The sequence below is a fragment of the Humulus lupulus genome, chromosome 1, assembly GCF_963169125.1.
Source record: "Humulus lupulus chromosome 1, drHumLupu1.1, whole genome shotgun sequence".
NCBI lineage: Eukaryota > Viridiplantae > Streptophyta > Magnoliopsida > Rosales > Cannabaceae > Humulus > Humulus lupulus.
In genome coordinates, this window is record NC_084793.1 from 64,281,585 (window position 1) to 64,303,608 (window position 22,024).

General features: G+C 35.9%; 1 pseudogene; it reads right to left on the minus strand.

The window, feature by feature from the left end:
• Positions 1-1,589: 1,589 nt before the first annotated feature.
• LOC133815724 (uncharacterized) overlaps positions 1,590-22,024 on the minus strand; it is a 28,442-nt pseudogene continuing 8,007 nt past the window's right edge.

Genomic DNA, 22,024 nt, shown 5'->3' on the forward strand with positions numbered 1-22,024 from the left:
ATGTTTATGTATAATATGTATTGATATGTTGGTAATACGCTATGTTATGTTTTTATCTAGGGCTCATAGTTGCTTAGTGCCCTAGTGTTTATCATTTTTATGTTTATAGTTATGATTTAGCCTAACTCATATATTAGACAGGGGACCTAGATGGGTTATCATATACTATCATGTGATCTAACCTACCTTAGATATTAGACAGGGGACGTAGATCGTTTATCACATGTCTTGATGGCCATTAATAGTGTAGTCCTATATGGTATACGTCTTTATAGTCATATGTCATATGTTATATATGTTTATGTTTATATGTTTTTAGTATATTTTCTTTGCTGGGCATTAGACTCATTCTTTTATTTTTAATATGTGTAGGAAAATAATTATGGCGGCGGAAAGATTCATGGTAGCTTGGGATTTTGTATTGAGGAATAATGGATTTGGTGGACTGCGTGAATGATTTGAGGACGAAATTGTTTAAGTCTTCTAATTAAGATTTCTATGTATTTTCCGCACTTGATTTTGTAACAAATTTATTTAAGACTTAAGTCATGTTTTATTTTATTTTCAAACAATGGGATCCCATACCATACTCTGAATTTTATGTATTTCAACTTTTACTTTATAGTTTTTAATAAAGTTATGAATGTTTCATATGTATGTTTTCTTAAGAATAGTGTCTATGTATAAGCAGTTTTAATGGTCCAAAGTCTAGAATTAGTTGGGTCATTATAGTTAGTACCAGAGCAACCACTACTACAAAATTGACATGTGATGATGGTTTTAAACCGTCGTATGGACTCTGGTACGTCGGTTCTAATATCGTCGTCTCATGCAATGTCATGCCATGTAAAGCATAAAACGACGGTTTAAATAAAAGCATCATTTCCTGTCCTGCATGAGACGATAGTTCTTGTACAAGCGTTGTCTCTTGTGGTACATGAGACGACAGTTCCTATGCAAGCGTCATCCACAACAGTAAATGAGATGACAGTTCCTACTCGAGTGTCGTTCTCCTACACTATATGAGATGACAATTTATGTGCAAGCATCGTCCCCTGCAATACATAAGACGACCATTTTTTGGAAACCAACATCCCATGTAGAATATGAGAATTTTTTTCATTTATCTATTTTCAACCACTATATTCATTCATAATTTCTTGTGTAATTACAACATAGTTCACACAGAATCAACAGGCAGATAAAATCAATTAAACTCAATATGTTCCAAATCTAAAAATTATAAGATCAAAATATACACTTGCAATAACTATGTAAGTGCTAACTAAAAACTAGAATTAGTATATTTTTTAATTTTAATGTGGACAAATGATACATCTTTTATGATTATCATAACAAAAGAAACAAGTGCATCTGAATCATTATGTGCCTGTGAGTTGCTGGAATATATAGTAGAATCAAATGGCAGACAGTAGACCAAAGAAAAAAAAAAGGTGCATTTAGCATGTTTTCTGATTAAATTTTTTGAGATTATATTACTGTTTTAGAATTTTAACACTGAATTCAAAGATACACATTAAAATTGTTGTCTTCTCACTAATTCTAATTCAAGCGCACCAAGGCAATTGTCAAGAATTGGATTATGAACCTGAATCAGATTCCTGGTGCAATTCAAACGGTTTATTTCTATTTGTATTGGCTTCAAGTGGAGGTAGTACATCGTCCTCATCACAACTCGATTCAAGATCATTATCTTCTTGTTGCGAAGTCTCTCCCTCTCGACTTCCATTAGAATCATCCAAAATTGTTTCTTTGAAGACTTCTGCCCTGCATTGAGTGGTAAAAGCAAAAGAAAGGAACAAAACATTAATATGAAATGGCATTGGAAAAGGGATATGAAAAGCTTAATGGAAATTTGCTACTATGACTGCTTATTTAATCAGATTACTCTTTACTTTTATATCAGTGAGTAGTACAACAAGGACTACCCATCGGTAGATTAAAATACAATTTTGAAACAGTTTGATTCAATAAGTCCATGTATACTGATCAAGAAGAGTGGTAACTGGTACAAAAAGACTAGTAAATAAAAATAAATAACAATCTTCAAGAAGAGATAGTATGTTTCTTAAGTTCAGATTTTTCCATACCCAGCAGGGGGCATTAAGCTTGAAAAATTCCTACTATTATTTACACACAAAAGGGTCGTATTCTCCAATTTAAAAGTCAGCATCAAAAGCTGAAGAAAGGAACACTACCTTGAAGCCAGTCTATCAGTGATATGTTAATACAAAATAGATAATGAGAAGAAACCTTATTCCATTCAATGTGACTATGCATTATTACAGACCTTAGTATGTCAAGTTCAGATTTTGACTAGGGGTTGCAAACAATCAATAACTACAAAGCATTATTTTTGTTGAACAGAAAAATTGGTAGAGGGTGGCCAACAAAATTATGTCAACAAAAGAAAACGAAACAAAAAATTATGATCATTCACAACACTGTACGTGCAAAGAGAAAACATACCATTTCAGTGACTTCCGAACAACACACACTTGTTCATAGAAGAGAACTTTAGAAACAATGCATGTCACCTTGCTGCCGGATTCAAGAGCCTTCACCTTCCCATTGTCATCAACCACAAAAAAACTACCTGTATTGTGAAAACATTTAGTTTATATTGTATTTTAGTGCTTTATAGCAACTCATGGAAAAATCAACCAATTTCGAAAGACCATAAATAATACAAAATTGTGAATCATTCCAAGCCCAATTTCAACTACCTTCCAGTTTTCTACTTGTAATAATAATAATAATTATTATAGTAAACAGTGAGGCATTACTAGTTTTGATAACAGTAAAAAGACATTACCAGCAATACCAAAATGAAAAGAAGAAAACATTGTTCCAAAAACTGATAAACCGAAGTTACCCAACCATGTAATTAAAAAACCCCCAAAAGCAAATTAAATGTTGTACCTAATAGATAATAATTTTTCTTACTCTCTAAGAGGACTGTTAAGGCACTCCCTCACAAAAATCCTTAAAACCTACCAAGCCTGGAAGAACCACCGTTAGTCTCTTTCTCTCTCTGGCACAATGTTTATATGAGAGAGACTGAATTCTGGCTTACAATTTACTCAATTACATAAGGTATTTCAACACATAAAAAGAAATTTTCCTTGAAATTATTCTCAAGAACTGAAAACACACACACACACACACACACACCTTGCTTTATCCACATGCTCTTTTGAAACTTAGCTGGAAATAGGGCCAATGATTTCTTCGCAAATGCTAAAAGCACCTTAATTATTAAATCTTACTTTCTATTAAACGGGCTCCAAACATAAATCACTTGAAAAGTCTAGCTTAAATTTTATATTACCTTGTCTTGTTTTGTTTTTCCCCAGTTTATATTGTAAAAAAGAAGAAGAGAATTTTAAATTGCAAAATACAATCAGCCATCAAGTGATATATATTTTTTGACTTTGAGCTGTTTTTAGTTTATCTGAGTGCCTAAGAAAAGAAATTATCTTTCATATCATGGAAAACTATGTAGCATCAGTTAAGTCTCAAGAAACTATATCCAATCTTCCTCGGTCAATAGAATATTAGAAATTTGGGTCTTATTTCAAATCTTTTTACTTGAAAAAAATTCGTAAAATAATAAGAGACATGAACAGACATACTTCTTTGGGGATGCTGAAGTAACAATCTTCTCTGGGGTCATTTCCAACTCCTAAATAGAAAACACATGCTTTAGAATGTGTATTTAATTTATGCTATAAAAGTGCAACATCAGAAAAGGCAGTAGTACAGTATATGTTTGGAAATTTCCAAGGTTATATTTTGGATTTCACTTGATAATTAAGTTTGACAATAATCTCTATAAAAAATATATGGAGTAAAAAGATTCTGAGTTTCTCAACAACAATTTAGACTTACAAGTATTCCACCACAACAATTTAATGGGGAGCTATGTTGACATTTTAGTATGGCTCTAAACCAAAAACAACAGATTATGATCAAAACTGACATTATAAATTTATAATGATCAAAGAGCAGAAAAAGTATACATGGCAGGGGAATCAAGGAAAACAAATATTTTATTATACCAAACAAAACACAAGTGATTCTCAAGAACTAGCTATAGTTTTTCCAGAGGATTCAACCATGTTAAAAGAAAAACAAAATTTGGAAAAAAGAAGAAGAAGAAGAAACAAACAAATTACCCTATTTCTTTAAATGAATACTCTTTCACTCTCTTAGCTTTTTCAATTTCAGTAGCAGCTGCACCATACGGCTATCCCTGCACATAGCCTAACAACAAAAGTTCCAAGCCTCAACTCATGATTTCAATTAATGAGAGAAATTAAATATGTTAAAAACTAAGACTTCTATAGATCTACGCTATATTTAATTGTCAAGATGTTAATACACATACATCTCTCTCCCATCCCAAAAAAAAAGTTTTATACTCTTTAGAATCTTTAACATCATAAGTGCGAACCAATGACCCAAACAGACCCAATCAAACCCAATGCCACAAAGTTTTCATTCTTCTATCAAAAATCCAAAGACAAAAACAAGAGAAAAGAAACAAACCTAGACCAACTAAACCCTAACCTTCCAATCGAACCAAGAAAGAAATTAAACCTCAAAACTCAATACAAACTAGAAAGGAAAATAAATAAAATTGTACTCACCTTGACTTTTTGAGTGATAAGAATTCGGACCCAAAGATCTTTTAGGTGTAGGGTTTTAAACTTTGAACTCCTTAAATCTACAACAAGAAAATTAAATAATAGGTCAAAAGAACATTGAAACACATATAAATCATACTTTTACATATCAAAATTGAAAAATAACGGGTTGAAATTACATTTCTCAGATCGCCGTCCACGAAGCAATGGAGGAGATTGCGCACGAAAGGGAGAGAGAAGGGGAGCCAGGGAGAAGGCCTGAAATGGCAGAGAAGTCACCCAGAAATAAAGGTTCACTGAGGGAGAAGGAGCAGTTCGCCGGTCGGAATTTGCAGAGAAGTCGCTGAGGGAAATGGCTTAAGATGGCAGAGAAGCGTGTGATGGAAGATGCACAATTGAGAAAGTCGTGAGGGACTGCAGATGCAGATTTGGGCTTGTTTATGGGCCATCTCTTTTTCTTTATTTAAAAAAAAAATTGACTTTGGCAAGCCCAATTTCGTAGTGGTGAAAGGCTCCAAAATTAGTTCATGTGCGAGGAAATACATAATATATACCTTTGTGTAACTAAATATATGAAAAATATGTGTATTGCACTTGTAACTTTTACTTACACATGGTGATATTATGTGTAAGGACTTAAAAAAAAAAAGACTTTGGCAAGCCCAATTTCGTAGTGGTGAAAGACTTCAAAATTAGTTCACGTGCGAGGAAATACATAATATATACCTTTGTGTAACTAAATAAATGAAAAATATGTGTATTGCACTTGTAACTTTTACTTACACATGGTGATATTATGTGTAAGGACTTCTATATTTATTTACACATAATTAAGTGTACCACATCATCAAAATATATAAATATTTTTTTTACTTACACATATATGTGTTGCTATAATTTTGTGTATAAAAATTTCTACTTGGACATATTTATTCTTACAAATATTCATACTATGTGCAAGCAAATCTATATCTACTTAATTATACATAATTAAGTGTAAGTAAAAGTTTAAATTGTCACATCATCTAAAATATGTAAACATATTATTACTTACACATATATGTAGTTAAAATTTCGTACATATAACTTTTTCTTACACATGCCCATATTATGTGTAAGAAACACTATATTTAGTTACGCATAATTAAGTGTAAGTAACAATATACTCTTTATTACTTACACATATATGTATAGCTGAAATTTTGTACATGTAACTTTTACTTACACATCTGTGTCCTTGTACATGCTCATAGTATGTGTAAACAAATCTATATTTATTTACACATAATTAAGTTCAAGTAATAAAAGTATAATTTGACACATCATCAAACACTTTATTACTTACACATATATGTGTAGCTATAATTCCATACATGTAACTTTTACTTTCACATATTTATCTTTACAAATGCTCGTATTATGTGTAAGCAAATCTATATGTACTTACATATAATTAAGTGTAAGAAAAAGTTTAAATTATTACCATGTCAACAAAAATTATAAATATTTTATTACCTACACATATATGTGTAGCTAAAATTTTGAATTTGTAATTTTTACTTACACGTATGTGTCAGTAAATATATATTTACTTACACATAACTAAGTGTAAGAAATAATTTTATTTGACATGTCATTAAAATTATGTAAAATATTTTTACTTACACATATATGTGTAGCTAAATGTAGTGTTTACTTACACATAATTATTTTGACATATATTAAAACTATGTGTAAGAAAATATATATTTACTTACACATAATTATGTGTAACTAAAAAATGTGTAGGTAAAGACATTATTTTTTTGTAGTGAGTTTAAGAAAAATAACACCCATAAATACTTTTATTATACTGCCTTTAACGAAAAATATATTTTTTGAAAAATTATTAATCCATATGATACCTGTTTAATTATATGATCAATTATGTAATAAATTTAATTTTTTGGGAGAATTAAAATTATTATTCTGCCAATTTAAAGTTTATACATATATTTTGAACACAATTTTACTAGTGAATATCATAATTTTCAACGACCTAGTTATAATAGTAACATAATATTTAATTTTTTAGTCTTAGCTATATAGTGATTAAATAATTAGTTGGTGAAAGTGTAATACACATTTTTTAGCAACTAAATGATTTTAGTCACCTAAAATGAGGATTCACGCCACAAAACAATTTGGCACCAACGTTTTCCTCACTAAGAAGATATGTAGTCGCTAAAAATAACAAACAATGACTAAAAATTTAGTCACCAATGCTTTTGGTACCAATAAAATCTTATCTTACAACCAAATCTTCTCGCTACTAAATATTAGTCGCAAAAACCAACTTTTAGTGACTAATTAAATTTAGTCGCTAAAAGTAAAGTTTTTTGTAGTGATCATTACTGAATTTTTAATGAAAGAAATCTTCTTTTATTAAATATATAATAAGTAATTCAATTAGAAATTAATATTACAAAAAAGTATTAAAAATTTAAACAATTATTTGAATAACTCAAATAAAAACAAAACTCATTATTTAACTAGTAGCTATTGTGTGTTGCAAATTATTAATTAATAATTTTTTATGAATATATTTACATAAAATATATTAAATTATATTAAAAAATACAAATTAAATTAGTACTTGATTAGAAAATTTGTATTGCATTAGACAACAATTTGAGTAGAAATGTTGTCTCATGTTAAAAATAGGCATGTTACATCAGTCTCATTCGAACTGTCATTTCATGTGAGTTTTAATTTGCATGGCACAACAATTTGTGAGCAACTGTTGTGTCATGTATATTTTTAATATAACACGACAGTTCTACTACAAACGTCATCTCATGTATGTCGTCTAAGTACAATTTTGTAGTAGTGAACGGTTAATTCACATGAAGTTCTTCTCGATACACACGCTCAAGCTTCAGATCTAACCACCAAGTAAGTATTTATGATTATAGTTATTATGTTTATATGTATAGCTAACGATTTTAGCCTTTATTTTTTCAGTTAAGAATGAACTGAGCATTAACTTGTGAGGATATCTGAGCCATTAAGGCCTTAAAAAGAATTAGAGAATTGAGAAACACCATAGGAGTGCTTGAAAGAATTACTCGAAGAATACTTTTGTTCCACAGGGAGATAGGTCACCTCCAGGAATCTAAGCAGATCATGATGAGATCAATAGAGCAATACGTTTTAGTAATTAGAATTTTTAGAGATTATCCTACTGTGATTGCAGCCTTAGAAGAAATTTGGGAGACGATAGATGACGAAGATGAATTGCCGGTAGCTATGAGATATTATTTTTTCATACTTAGATTCACTTCAAAAATGGAATTTCATTTTACAAATGAGCAAAAATATAGAATTTTTACGAATCTTCCTCGAGGGAATTTTGAGGCACAAGACAATGATGACTATGTAGAAATAGATGACGATATGTTAGATGAAGGATCGGATGTAGAAGATCCCAATTTATGAATAGATTAGTTTTCTTATTTATTTTATTTATTTGCATTTATGATTGTAAATAGTGAAAAAATTTCTTTTCCAAATTAATATCATTATTATTTTGTTAACATGTATGAGTTTGATTTTCCTTTGCAATCATAATAAATAATAAATTTAATAAATAATGACTAAGTTCGGTGAGGGTGGATACAAATCAATGAACCGAGTTCTCCATATTGAGAGTTAGGGGGCCATAGTAGTGGGAACGATTTTACTAATCCCAGCCCTCCCTCAATATGGTTAACTTTGCAACAAAGATGAGTTTTGAGCTTGAGAATTAAGTCATATAGGATGATTAGAAACAAACTTAGAAAATAATAAAGATGGCTTATTTTTCTAAGTATAGAAACCCACTCTAATAATAAAGAAGACTTATATAATTTTCATTAGAAGTCATTATTAATAGGTCCAAGTTATGTTTGTTTAGATTAAGTTTTTACCTTAGAGCCTATTAGGGTAAAGTTCTGACATGTTTCTCTCAACTGTTAGAACTTTGCTGCAATGTTTCTTTGAAGATTTGCTCGCACCAATGGAAATGCCTCCAATGTTGCTCAGGTGAGCAATGAAGCCCCTCCAGTTCGCAGAAGGGGAGTACGTGCTACTACCAGTCGCAATGCGCCGCCGCCGCCAGTTGACAACACTGCGGAAATTACCAGACTGCGACAGCAAGTTGAGGAGTTGCTGTAGCAACAACGACAACAGGCTTAGCCTCAGACTCAGCCTTCGCCTCCACCACAGCCTTAGCAAATGGCCCCAGCACCCCATCAAGATGGTCCATATGGGGGATGGCCAATGGTGAACTACGTGTCGAATCCAGTTCAGCACATGGAGCCAATTTATGAGCGGTTTCGTAAGCAACACGCTCCGAACTTTGAAGGGACTACAAACCCCTTCGAGGTGGAAGAATAGCTCAGAAATGTGGAGCCAATCCTGACGCACATGAATCTCGGCAATGCGGACCACTTATCCTGCGTTTCTTCTTTGCTAAAAAAGGATGCCAAAATATGGTGAGATTTAGTTCAGCAGACGCATGATGTTACCACCATGACTTGGACCCAATTTGTGGAGCTGTTCCACAAAAAAGTATTATAATTCGGCTGTCATCGCTTCAAGAGTCGAGGAGTTCGTTGGCCTGAATCAAGGGAGTTTATCAGTGGTAGAATATCCTCGGCAGTTTGACCGATTAGCTAAGTTTGCACCGGAAATGATTCCAACTGACTATTTAAGGGTGACCAAGTTCATTAGAGGACTTCGACTGAAGATTGAACTAGGGGTTAAGCTAGCAAACCCGGGAAATACTACCTATGTCGATGTTCTAGAAACAACAATAGAAGTAGAAAGCTTGCATGCTTATGTTAGTAAAGAAGAAGCCAGTAAGCCTGAGCCTAGACAATAGAGTCAACCTCAGACTAGTCGGAAAAACAACCACCACAACAACAACAATCAGTCCAACAACAACAATAATGGTCAGAAAAGAAGGCATCCTGACAATAAGCAGTCTGATAGCGATAAAAGGGCACGGATGAATAATGGAGGTAATAGGTCGGGTTATGTAGAGTACCCACAATGTGCTAAGTGATAGAAGAAACATCCTGGTGAATGCTGGGAAAACACCAAGGGATGTTACAACTGTGGTCAGGAAGGACACCGGAAGAAAGAATGTCCCCAACTCAAGCCAGAAGGGAAAAAGGAAGACCAGATGGTTCCTGCCATGGTATTTGCCTTAACCCAAGGAGAAGCTGATGCTAGCAATAAAATGGTTACAGATCAGGTTTCTGTCCTCAATAATATATGTTCTATATTACTTGATTCGGGAGCCACTCATTCGTATATCTTGTTAGGAATGATAGAAAAACTAGACAAACCTTGTGAAAGATTTAGAACTAGGTTTATAATAGAGTTTCCTTCGGGCAAAATAGTTCTATCATCACGGATAGTACGAGGCGTACAGATCAAGATTGAGGATGTAGAACTAGAAGGAGACCTGATAGAACTGGAGATCAAAGACTTCGATGTGATACTAGGCCTGGACTGGTGAGAAAGGCATGGCGCAACCATCGACTGCAAATGTAAGAAAGTGGCGTTCGAAACACCTGACGGCCAGAGACTGTGCTTCATGGGACAAGTTTCAGGACTACGCACACTGTTAATATCATCTCTCAAAGCTCAAAGAATGATAGAAAAAGGATGTCAAGCATACTTAGCCAGTGTCATAGATGTGGTAAAGGAAACACCACTTAAGGTTGGAGACGTCTGAATTGTGAATGAATTCCCAGAAGTATTTCCCGACGACTGACCAGGATTGCCGCCGACTTGAGAAATTTGACTTCACAATCAAATTAGTACCGGGCACCGAGCCAATCTCCAAGGCACCATACTTGATGGCACCTACTAAAATCAAGGAGTTAAAGACGTAGCTACAAGAACTCCTAGAATTGGGTTTCATTAAACCGAGCCATTCTCCATGGGGAGCACCGGTTCTATTTGTGAAGAAAAAGGACGGAAGCATGCTGATGTGCATAGATTACGCAAGCTGAATAAGGTAATGATTAAGAATAAGTACTTGCTACCCCGGATTGACAATTTGTTTGATCAATTCCAAGGCGCGACAGTGTTTTCCAAGATTGATCTATGGTCTGGGTACCACCAGCTCAAGGTACCGGAAGAGGACATTCCTAAGACAACTTTTAGAACTTGTTATGGGCATTACAAGTTCTTAGTTATGTCTTTTGGTCTTACCAATGCTCCAGCCGCATATATGGATCTAATGAATAGGGTCTTTAAGGATTACATGGATAAATTCGTCGTAGTGTTCATCGATGACATCTTAGTATACTCAAAAGGACGAAGTCGAGCACGAAGAACACTTAAGGTTGATCTTGTCTCGACTAAAGGAGCATCAACTCTACGCTAAGTTCAAGAAGTGCGAGTTTTGGCTTTCGCAAGGAGTATTCCTCGGGAACATTGTATCCAAGGATAGAATTGCAGTAGACCCATCCATGGTAGAGGCTGTGAAGTATTGGCCAAGACCAAAGAACACATCAGAAGAAAGGAGTTTTCTAGGATTAGTAGGTTATTATAGGAGGTTCGTAGAGGGCTTTTCTAAGATAGCCACTCTGCTCACCAACCTGACCCAGAAACAACAAGATTCAACTGGACTGATAAATGTGAAGAAAGCTTCCAGTTGCTTAAAGATAAGCTGTGCTCAGCACCAGTACTCTGTGTACCAACACCCAACGACAAGTTTGTAGTTTACTGCGATGCGTCGAAGCAAGGGTTGGGTTGCGTGCTGATGCAAAATTACAAGGTTACGAGCAACGCTATCCAACTCATGATATGGAGTTGGCAGCGGTGGTCTTTGCATTGAAAATTTGGCGCCATTATCTTTACGGAGAACTGTGTGAGATTTATACGGACCACAAAAGTTTAAAGTACTTCTTCACTCAGAAAGAGCTTAACATGAGGCAGCGCAGGTGGTTAGAGTTAGTGAAGGATTACGACTGTGAAATCCTATCCTTTCAGACCTGATCCTCAACCCTCTCTACAGTAAGGGCTTTATCCACTACCTGAGCATAAGTAGTCTCTGGAACCAATGTAATACTCACATCACAGGCGATCATCACATTCAATCCCCGTATAAACCTATCTCTCCTGGCCGCATCAGTCGGCACTAACTCTGGCGCAAACTTCGCCAATCTGTCAAATCTCAAGGCATACTCAGTGACTGATAACCTGCTCTGAGTTAGGTTGATAAACTCATCAGCCTTCGTAGCTCGAACTGCTACACTGTAGTATTTTTCATTAAAAATGCTCTTAAATTCTTCCCAAGTCATAGTTGCAGTATCCCTTCGCTGCCTTACTACATCCCACCATATTCGTGCATCATCTCTAAGCATATAGCTGGCATAATCAACCATTTCCTTTCCTTCAACCCTCATGAAATCCAAGATTACAGAAATCATATTCATCCACTGCTCAGCCCGCAGTGGGTCTGTTCCACCCTCAAAGGTAGGAGGTTGCTGTTTTCTGAATCTTTCATACAGAGGTTCCAACCTGTTCTCAACCACAAGCTGAACCGGAGCTGGTGCTACACTCTGCTGTAGTGGTAACCCGGTGACTTGTGGAGGAGCCTGTTGCCTCAACTGACTAAGTTCTTCCTCTATTTTCTTCAATCTAGCCTCCATTTTGGCTAAAATCTGCTGCCAGTTCTGAGGAGCAGGTGGAGGGTCCTGACCCTGATTGTCATCCTCGGCCCGAATGCCGCGGAGTCTAGATGATTGCCGAGGCATTACAACTAAATGCCTGCAATCAGTGACACCGCTCATCAGGCATGATAACAAGATCCAATTCCACCTCTCAATCTCAACAACAACCAGGATCAACAATCCAAATAATATACAGATAGCATACAACACACAACGGGCCTTGCCCTGGCATCATGCATATGTTATCTCACTCATCATGCTCATTATAATCTAAGCAGGCAAACAAGGCATTCAAACACATATTCAAGTACATTAATCAACCATACCAATCAACCTTGAGTCGAGCTTTTCAATGGCAGCGTGTGTACATGTTCGGTCAATCTCCAGAACCAATAAACCTTGGCTCGCTCTGATACCAAGTTGTAACGCCCTACTACCTTAGAGCCGTTACTAAGAGAGTTTAAAACACAACTGTGCAACTAACTGACTCTACGAGGTTTTCAAAGACCAAAAGTGTGACTAACCGGAAGTTAAGGCTGTAATCTTTGAAAATACTTAGTTTCATTGAAAACTTTAAGTGTCAACATCTGGGATCCCAAAAATAAGGTTTACAACATATTTACAACTCAAAAATAGATTTACACTTGATTGACTATCAAAAGAACAAGTTAATACAGCCATATTCAAAATTCCCCCAACCAAAGCAGTCGGGCAGACCGAACATGTACGCGTCGCCCCCACGCTCTCCATACTCATGGCTGGTTGACTGACCCTTTGCTTTTACCTGCAAGACAGAGCACCTATGAGCCGAAGCCCAGCAAGAAAACTCATACAGTAAATAACATATGCATATAATATAGTTAACATATAATCCACTGATAACTAGGAAAACCATCAGACTGAACAAACACGGCCATGCCGCCACAGAGGCCTTACCAAAGTCTGGGGTCTCGGTCCTTACCGTAAGAATAACTCATGTATCCATTGGGTCCCACCCTGACTATAAGCACCCCATGTGCTAAGTGTTACTTCCGGCCCCACGGCCGTTTTCAGCCTTCGCCGCTCTCGGCCTTAGCCGTTCATTTCATTATAATCACACATATAGTACATCTCGAAATAATCATTCAATCATATAATAATTCATTTAAGGTTATACATTAGCACGTAATACAATCTAGGGCCATGCCCTGCAATAACACTATGGGCCCATGCCCTGTTCTCGGGTGCTACAGTTTTCTTACCTGTATCCCGAGCTTTCCGATGCACCAAGGTCACAAGCACGGTCCTCTAGCACGAGCCTCTCCGAAAACCTAGTCACAACACACATAAAACACTTTTAATACTAACCAAACCCAAAACCACTTCCCGGGACCAATCCCGTACTCTCGGGACCTCTAATTCCTTAAAACAAAACATTGGAACCATCCCCTGTGTACCCGGGAGAAAGCCCTAAAAACCCAAATTTTTGGCTGCCAAAATGGCCTAGGGCCGCAGCACTCCCCTCAAGGGCCGCGGTGCCCAGCGGCTAGGCCATTTCCTGAAGCAACCTCGCGCCACTGCGCCCAAGAACAGGGCCGTGGCGCTCCTTCGCGAACCCAGATTTCTGGGTTTTCTCTTGCATTTTTCCCGAGCTACAACCTCTCCAAATCATCCCAAACAAATACTTAAACCCCAAGATCAATTTGAAACTTCAAATGAACCATCTAACAACCTATAAACACTAGTATCAAGATCAAAAAACACAATCACACCCAAAAATCCACACCTTTGATTTCAACTTCAGAAAATTTAAACCCATAGCTCAAAACTTAAACCATGCTTCAATTCCTTAAACCAAAACAGAAACAAACCTTAAAATTGCATAAAATCCTTACCTCAAGTGGGGAATTCAACCTCAAGCTTCTTTGATTCTCCTCCTAAATTCCCACTTCAGCTCCTTCTACCTTCTTCTTCTTCTTCTTCTTGCCCTAGATTTCCCTCTAGCTTTTCTTCTCTTAATTTTTAACAAAACCCAAAATATGACTAAGTGTCTAAACCGAGTACCCCTATATCCCAGCTGAAATTTGTCTAAACCCCCTGCCAAATGACCATATTACCCCTTCTAATAATCCTTTCCTAACTAAACCTCCAAGGGTACTCTAGTCCTTTCACTTCTATTTCAATTTTACCAATTTCCATCTAAACTTGTTACCCTCAGCAGTAACTAATGGTTACTCAGGTTACTCAAACACTAATAACCAAAACCACTCATTCTCAACTCAACTAATAAGATTCCCAAAGTACCCCTAGGCTCCTCTCGAGCCGGGTACAAAATCTCAGTTGTGACTTTTAGACTAATTAGCTCACTAGGACCGTCTTGATGTGTGCATCACAATAAAAACACCACACTCACATGGTACAAATCACATAATACAATTATCACATTTATGCCCTCAACGGGCTAAAATTACCAGTTTACCCCTAACATACAAACCGGGCCCACAAGCATAAATATACAACCTAATCATGCATTCTAATCACATATTCAATCAAATTCATGTAATAACATGTTAATTCACTTATTGCCCTCCAAGCATGCTTAAACAAGGTCTTAAACCTTATTAGCAACTTGGGGTGTTACAATCAGGATGACACCTTATGAGTTGCTTTATGGAAGAAGGTGTCGATCGCCGTTACACTGGGACGAAGTAGGAGAAAGGTAGCTCCTTGGTCCTGAAGCTGTTAGAAAAGCTCAAGAAGCAGTAGTGCTGATTAGAAAGCGTATGCTCGCTGCTCAAAGCCATCAGAAAAGCTATGTGGATGCCAAGCGATGTGATGTGGAATTCAAGGTCGGAGATCAAGTCTTCCTAAAGATATCTCCTATGAAAGGTGTGAAGCGGTTTGGGAAGAAAGGCAAGCTTAGTCCCCATTTTATAGGTCCTTTTGAGATATTGGACAAAGTGGGAGCATTTGTGTATAGATTAGCCCTACCGCTAGCTTTAGTAGATATTCGCAATGTGTTCAACATCTCAATGCTACGAAAGTATGTGTCAGAGCTATCTCACATCCTCAAGTATGATACGATAGCACTCCAGAAAGACTTGAGTTACGAGGAACGACCGGTTAGCATCCTAGATAGAGGGATGAAGCAGTTATGGTCCAAGAATATTCCGATAGTCAAAGTCGTATGGAGTAATAGTTATGAACGGGAGGAAACGTGGGAGTTGGAGGAAAACATGCAAGGCCGGTATCCGATATTGTTTGGTAAGTAAATTTCGAGGACGAAATTATTTTTAGCAGGGGAGAATTGTTGAGTCCAAGAATTTTACTTAGCTAGTTAGATAGTAGTAGTAGTAGTAGTAGTAGTAGTAGTAGTAGTAGTAGTAGTAGTAATAGTAGTAAAACTAGTAGTAGTTATAGTATGTTTATTACAGTGGATTTTTGGTTCAAGCCAGGACTTAGTTGAACACTCGTAGTAACACTTGTAGATTTTATAAGTTTAACCTATAGTTTAAGAATATTAATTATAACCTAAGGTTCGATTAATATAATTGATTATAGAGATGATATTTATTATACTATAAAGTTTAGATAGAACTAACAATATCATAACACTTGTCATGTACATGTTTATTGAGATATTAAAGTATTTTTGAGGAATAGTTTATAAGAGTAATATTTGAAAACCCCAGAATCTGCCAGCAGCTTTAAAATCGTTATAGGACTCCGTCAAAGTTGTTTACTCAATTCAAATTAGGCTTAAAAAGTGCAATTACGTGTTTAATATTTTAGCGTATGCCGATATATCGCAGCTTTAGGGGCGATACATCACCACTCAGGGAATACAAAAAACACATAACTTCGCACAAACGTTTTGACGAGCCTCGAGAATATAAGCCCAGGCGATATATCGCCTACCATGGGCGATATATCAGCCCTAGGGCAAGATTTTTGAAGGGTTTTAAAACTGAGCACATTTTAATCCTTAACCTCTTAGCAAGCCTTTGAATCTTTTTAACCGAGTCTTAAGCCTCTGCTAAACGAATATTCAAATGATTTTCAATTAAATATTCATTATTTTATTCAAGCTAAAAGAATATATTTTCATTCTTGAACTCTATAAATAGGACCTAGTACCCAGCCATTTCTTTCATTCTTCAAGCTGAGTTCAGAGCCCTCAAGCTACTAGGTTTACTTTAGACTGTTAAACACTTGGGTTGGGGTTATAAGCTTTATCATCTTAAGCTTATTAAACACTCAGGAAGTAAGGTTAATAGTGTGTCTTTTGATATCAAGGTGTAGTTCGGTTATAGTGCATTCAAGGTATTCCTATTCCTAGTTCATTTCTGTATGTTTCATTAGTTTCTTATAGTTTTCTCTACTCAAATCCTAACTCAATATTTTCCACTCTTGGTTAGGTAATTAAGTTCTTTGAACTTGAGGTTTCTTTTTGGTAAGCTCTTCTTCTCGGTGGTTTTAGTTCATTTCTTTTCATCTCTTTCTTTTAGAATACTCACATTCTTATTGATGGTTTTTAGGAGTGTTCAAATCCCGTCCTTATTCTCACATCCCGGTATTGGTAAGGAAAATAGGATAGTTTCTGTATGTTTACGTGTTATGCTTATGTATGATATGTATTGATATGTTTATAATACGTTATGTTATGATTTTATCTAGGGCTCATAGTTGCTTAGTGCCGTAGTGTTTATCATTTTTATGTTTATAGTTATGATTTACCCTACCTCAAATATTAGACAGGGGACCTAGGTGGGTTATCATATACTATCATGTGATCTAAGCTACCTTAGATATTAGACAGGGGATGTAGATGGTTTATCACATATCTTAATGGCCATTTATAGTGTAGTCCTATATGGTATACGTCTTTATAGTCATATGTCATATGTTATGTATGTTTATGTGTATGTTTATGTTTATATGTTTTTAGTAGATTTTCCTTGGTGGGCATTAGGCTCATTCCTTTATTTTTAATATGTGTAGGAAAATAGTTATGGCGGTGGAAAGATTCATGGTAGCTTGGGATTGTGTATTAAGGAAGAATGGATTCGGTGGACTTCGTGAACGATTCGTGGACGAAGTTGTTTAAGTCTTTTCATTATGATTTCTATGTATTTTCCGCACTTGATTTTGTAGCCAATTTATTTAAGATTTAAGTCATGTTTTATTTTATTTTCAAACAATGGGATCCCATACCATACTCTGAATTTTATGTATTTCAACTTTTACTTTATAGTTTTTAATAAAGTTATGAATGTTTCATATGTATGTTTTCTTAAGAATAGTGTCTATGTATAAGCAGTTCTAATGGTCCAAAGTCTAGAATTAGTTGGGTCATTACAATCTTTAAAACCAAATCGAAAATCAACAAAAACTTGAATTTTACCTCTGTTACACGATTTCCCCCAGCTGGTTCCTAAGCTTATAAGCTTCCAATTCCAGCTACAGCTCCAATTCCCACCAAAGCTTGCCTCAAAACTCAAAGTGATCAAGAAATTCCAAAGTTTTCTTGAAGGCAAATCAAAAGTGAGAGGGAGAGAGAGTAATGAGCAAGAGAAATTGAGGGAGCTATTGTGTTTAGTGTAATCTATTTTCTTTTGTAGGCTTCTGCTTGTCTAAGTCTATCCAAGGCTAGGGAAAAGAACAAAATGCCCCTTGCCTATACATTAGCTCTATAATACCCTCAAGGGAAAAATGGTCTTTTTCCACCATTTCCCACTAATCCACAATTAACACCATATTTCCCAATTAATTCCAATATCCCCAAATGATCATAAAATAATTCCCATTACCCGATAAATCCTGGTGATTTACTAAATTATCAAAATACACCTAGGCTCACCTCTTGACGGTGTTTAAGAACACAGATTGAATAAATCATTTGGCACCTAGGGATTTCGAAATACACAACCAAATAAAAGAGAAACAAACTTCATTAGAATTGAGAAAGAGATATTTAATCTTAGGAGATCAAGTATTAAAAACCAAAATAAGAATAAGAACACATGCCTAGAGATCTTGGAACCCCTTTCTCTTCTCCTTCTTTATTTCGTTCTTTTTTTTTTTGTGCTCTCCTCTCCCTTTTTCTCTCAAAGCTTTGACAGCCACCAAATGGTTTTTCAAGGCTCCTATTTTTTTCTATTTATAATACCCTAGTGACCAAACCCTAAGGAAAAACCCAAATGTGAAAACTATAATTCTATCCCACAAAATAAAGCTAAATTTCACTATTTCCTCTCCTTACACCTCATCTAAACCCTATCTCAATATAAACAAAATCTAATAGATAAGCCTTGTAATCTTATTCCAAAAGATGACAACCCATTTCTTTTTCCTTTTATTTTCTTAAATTAAATAAAATAAAAATAAAACAAATCCACACACACACACACACACAATTTCTGCACACACACACTCTTAATAAATAAAAATGAAACCTATTCTAATCACATAATGCTGTCACACTTTTAAAAAATATAACACTAATAATTAAACAAACATTACACAATTATTCCAAATAATCAATTAAATCCTAATTCACACAAAACAAACATTTCAATTATATTTTAAAAAATCAAGCAATTAAACTAAAACATAAATATTAAATAAATAAATAAATAATTGGATCACCACAATCTACCCTCCATAAAAGGATTTTCATCCTCAAAATTATCCCTTACCAAACAACTTGGGGTAGCGTTCCCTCATATCCTCTTCCAACTCTCAGGTTGCTTCTCTAGTTGAACAATTCTTCCATAGGACCTTCACTAACTAAATCTTCTTGAACCTTAGTTCCTTGACTCCTGTCTCTCAGATTTGCACCGATTGCTCATCATAACTCGAGTCCTGCTTTAGCTCCAACAATCCATAACTCAATACGTTGGAGGGATCGGGCACACATTTCCTCAACATGGAAATATGGAACACATTATGCGTCTCAGTGAGTGTTTGTAGTAAATCCAAGTGATAGGCAACCTGCCAAACTTTCTCCAATATATCAAATGGACCTATATAACTTGGGCTTAGCTTTCCTTCTTCCCAAAACGCATGACCCGTTTAATAGGTGAGACCCTCAGAAACACCTGATCACCTGCTGAGAATTCCAACTCTCTTCTCTTAAGATTTGAGTAGTTTTCTCTCTACTCTAAGTAGTTAGCATCCTTTGCCTAATCTTGGTGACTGCTTAAGTTGCCTCTCTCACTGCTTTTGGACCTAGAATCGGTTTCTCCACCACCTCATTCTAATGAAGGGGTGTCCTGCATTTACGTCCATATAGAATCTCATACGGGGCCATCCTAATCATAGACGAGTAGCTATTGTTATAAGAGAATTCTATTAGAGGTAAGTATCGACTCCATGAACCAAAAAAGTTGAGTGCACAAGACCTCAACATGTCCTCCAAAATTTGTATTGTTCGATCCGATTAACCATCTGTTTGAGGATGGAAAGTTGTACTAAGTTTAAGCATCGTCCCAATTGCTTGCTGTAAACTCTTCCAAAACTTTGATGTGAACACAGACCCTCTATCAAAGATTATAGATTTTGGCACTGCATGTAATCAGGCGATCTCACTTACATACAACTCTGCATATTGCTTCGCAGTATAAGTTGTCTTAACTGGTACGAAGTGAGCTGACTTGATGAGTCTATCAATTATCACCCAAGCTGAATCATGTTAATTTGGGGTCCTTGGCAATCCTACCACAAAGTCCATGGCTATGTCTTCCCATTTCCATTATGGGATACTGATGGGTTGGAGCAAACTTGCTGGCCTCTGGTGCTCTGCTTTAACTTACTGACATATGAGACACCGCATCACATACTCTACTATGTCACAATTCATTCCTGGCCACCAATACAGTGCTTCTAAGTCATTGTACATCTTGGTAGAACCTTGATGTAGGTAGTAAGGAGTAGTGCGAGCCTCTGACATGATGCTCTCCTTTAGTTCCTTATCTGATGGCACACAAATTCTATCTTTATACCGCAACAATCCACCATTGGACTTAGTGAAGTTGTTGTCACTCCCTTCCTTGATTATTGCTTCCTTCCTAACAAAAGCATAGTCCAGTTTCTGCTTCTCCTTTATTTATTCAAGAAAGGATGATTGTAGAGTTAATCATGACAAGGTCCTAGTAACTAATTCAATTCCAGCTGCTGCCATTTCTTTTTGGAGTGGTGCCTCTATTGAACTTAGTGCTGAGAGAGTCCTGTTTTGGCCTCTTTCTTCTACAGCCATCCTACTTTAAACATATCCCTTGGTCAAAAGACCAAAATGCCCCTAGGTTAAATAATTTTCTTTCAAGGCTAGCAAAGGAAAAATCTTTCTTTCCCATCTATCTCGTTAATTATAATTAACATCCTCCAATTCCCGTTATTCCCAATATTCTCAAATAATAATAAATCATATCCCATTACCCTATAATTCTCGTTAATGAACTAATCATCAAATTACCCCGAGACTCACCCCGAGCCTGGTAAATAACCCCGATATGACCAAACCGCTAACTTACATTCTAGGATCATGTCATGCCGAATAGCTCGAACAAATCCACGCTATAATGTGGCCTCATCCATAAATCACCAACATGCATGAAAATATACAAATATGCCATCAACGAGCCAAATTATGAAAATCGCCCAATTAATCAGGAAGGGGTCCACATGCATATTTAATACACCTAAACATGCATATCAAGTCATATTATGATATAACTCACATAATCACACAATGATACACATAAATATCATATAATTCCAAAAATTTCCATCCTGGCCCCCTAATCAAGGCCCTTAGCCTTATTAGGAAATTTGGGTCGTTACAATAAATATTCATCATGTCTTGAATTAATTTACAATAGATACCTAGGCCTAAAACAATGTCATGGTAGAAACCTCAAGGAGAACAAACACAAGAGTTGCCTACATTTCCTTCATGCATACTTATCAAAATTACAATATTAGGCATCACAAATATATAATAAGCATGTTGCTACACAAACACCAAAGCAAGGCAACAATTGTAACGCCCTGGATAGCCAGGATTGCTACATTGTGTACTTATAAAGGTGCAGGACTTGCTAATCAAGTCATTAATTTAAAAACGTGTCACTAAACATGTATGAGCTAGGGTTAAAAAGGTTTTGGTCTCAAAAGTTTCACTTTATATAATTAAACAGATTTATACATGGGATCCCAAAAAGAAATAGAGTTTAAAAGTTAGTTTATAGAATTCCCAAAATACAGACAACCATTAGCCATACTAAGGCAAAATAGACATTTCTGGTTCTCATGTCCCTGCCTAAACCCCAACCGTGGCGGCTGAGCAGCTGTTCATGTACATTCGGCTCGCAGAGCTCTCCAAGTCAGGGCTAATCAAGCTTGCTTTTGCCTTTACCTGCACCACGTAGCACCCGTGAGCTAAGGCTCAGCAAGAAAACATAATGCGCAACACGATCATTAATAACAAGTAGTCAATTCTTTAAGTATGATCAATCATCAAATAATCCACATTAACCATTCAGCATATACTCAGAATCAAAGATGCAACTAATCACAGATAACATTCAAGTCTCATAATAATCAGGTCAAATAATAGTCAGGGCCGACAACTTAGGCCGCACCCTCTGTTTACCCCACTGACTC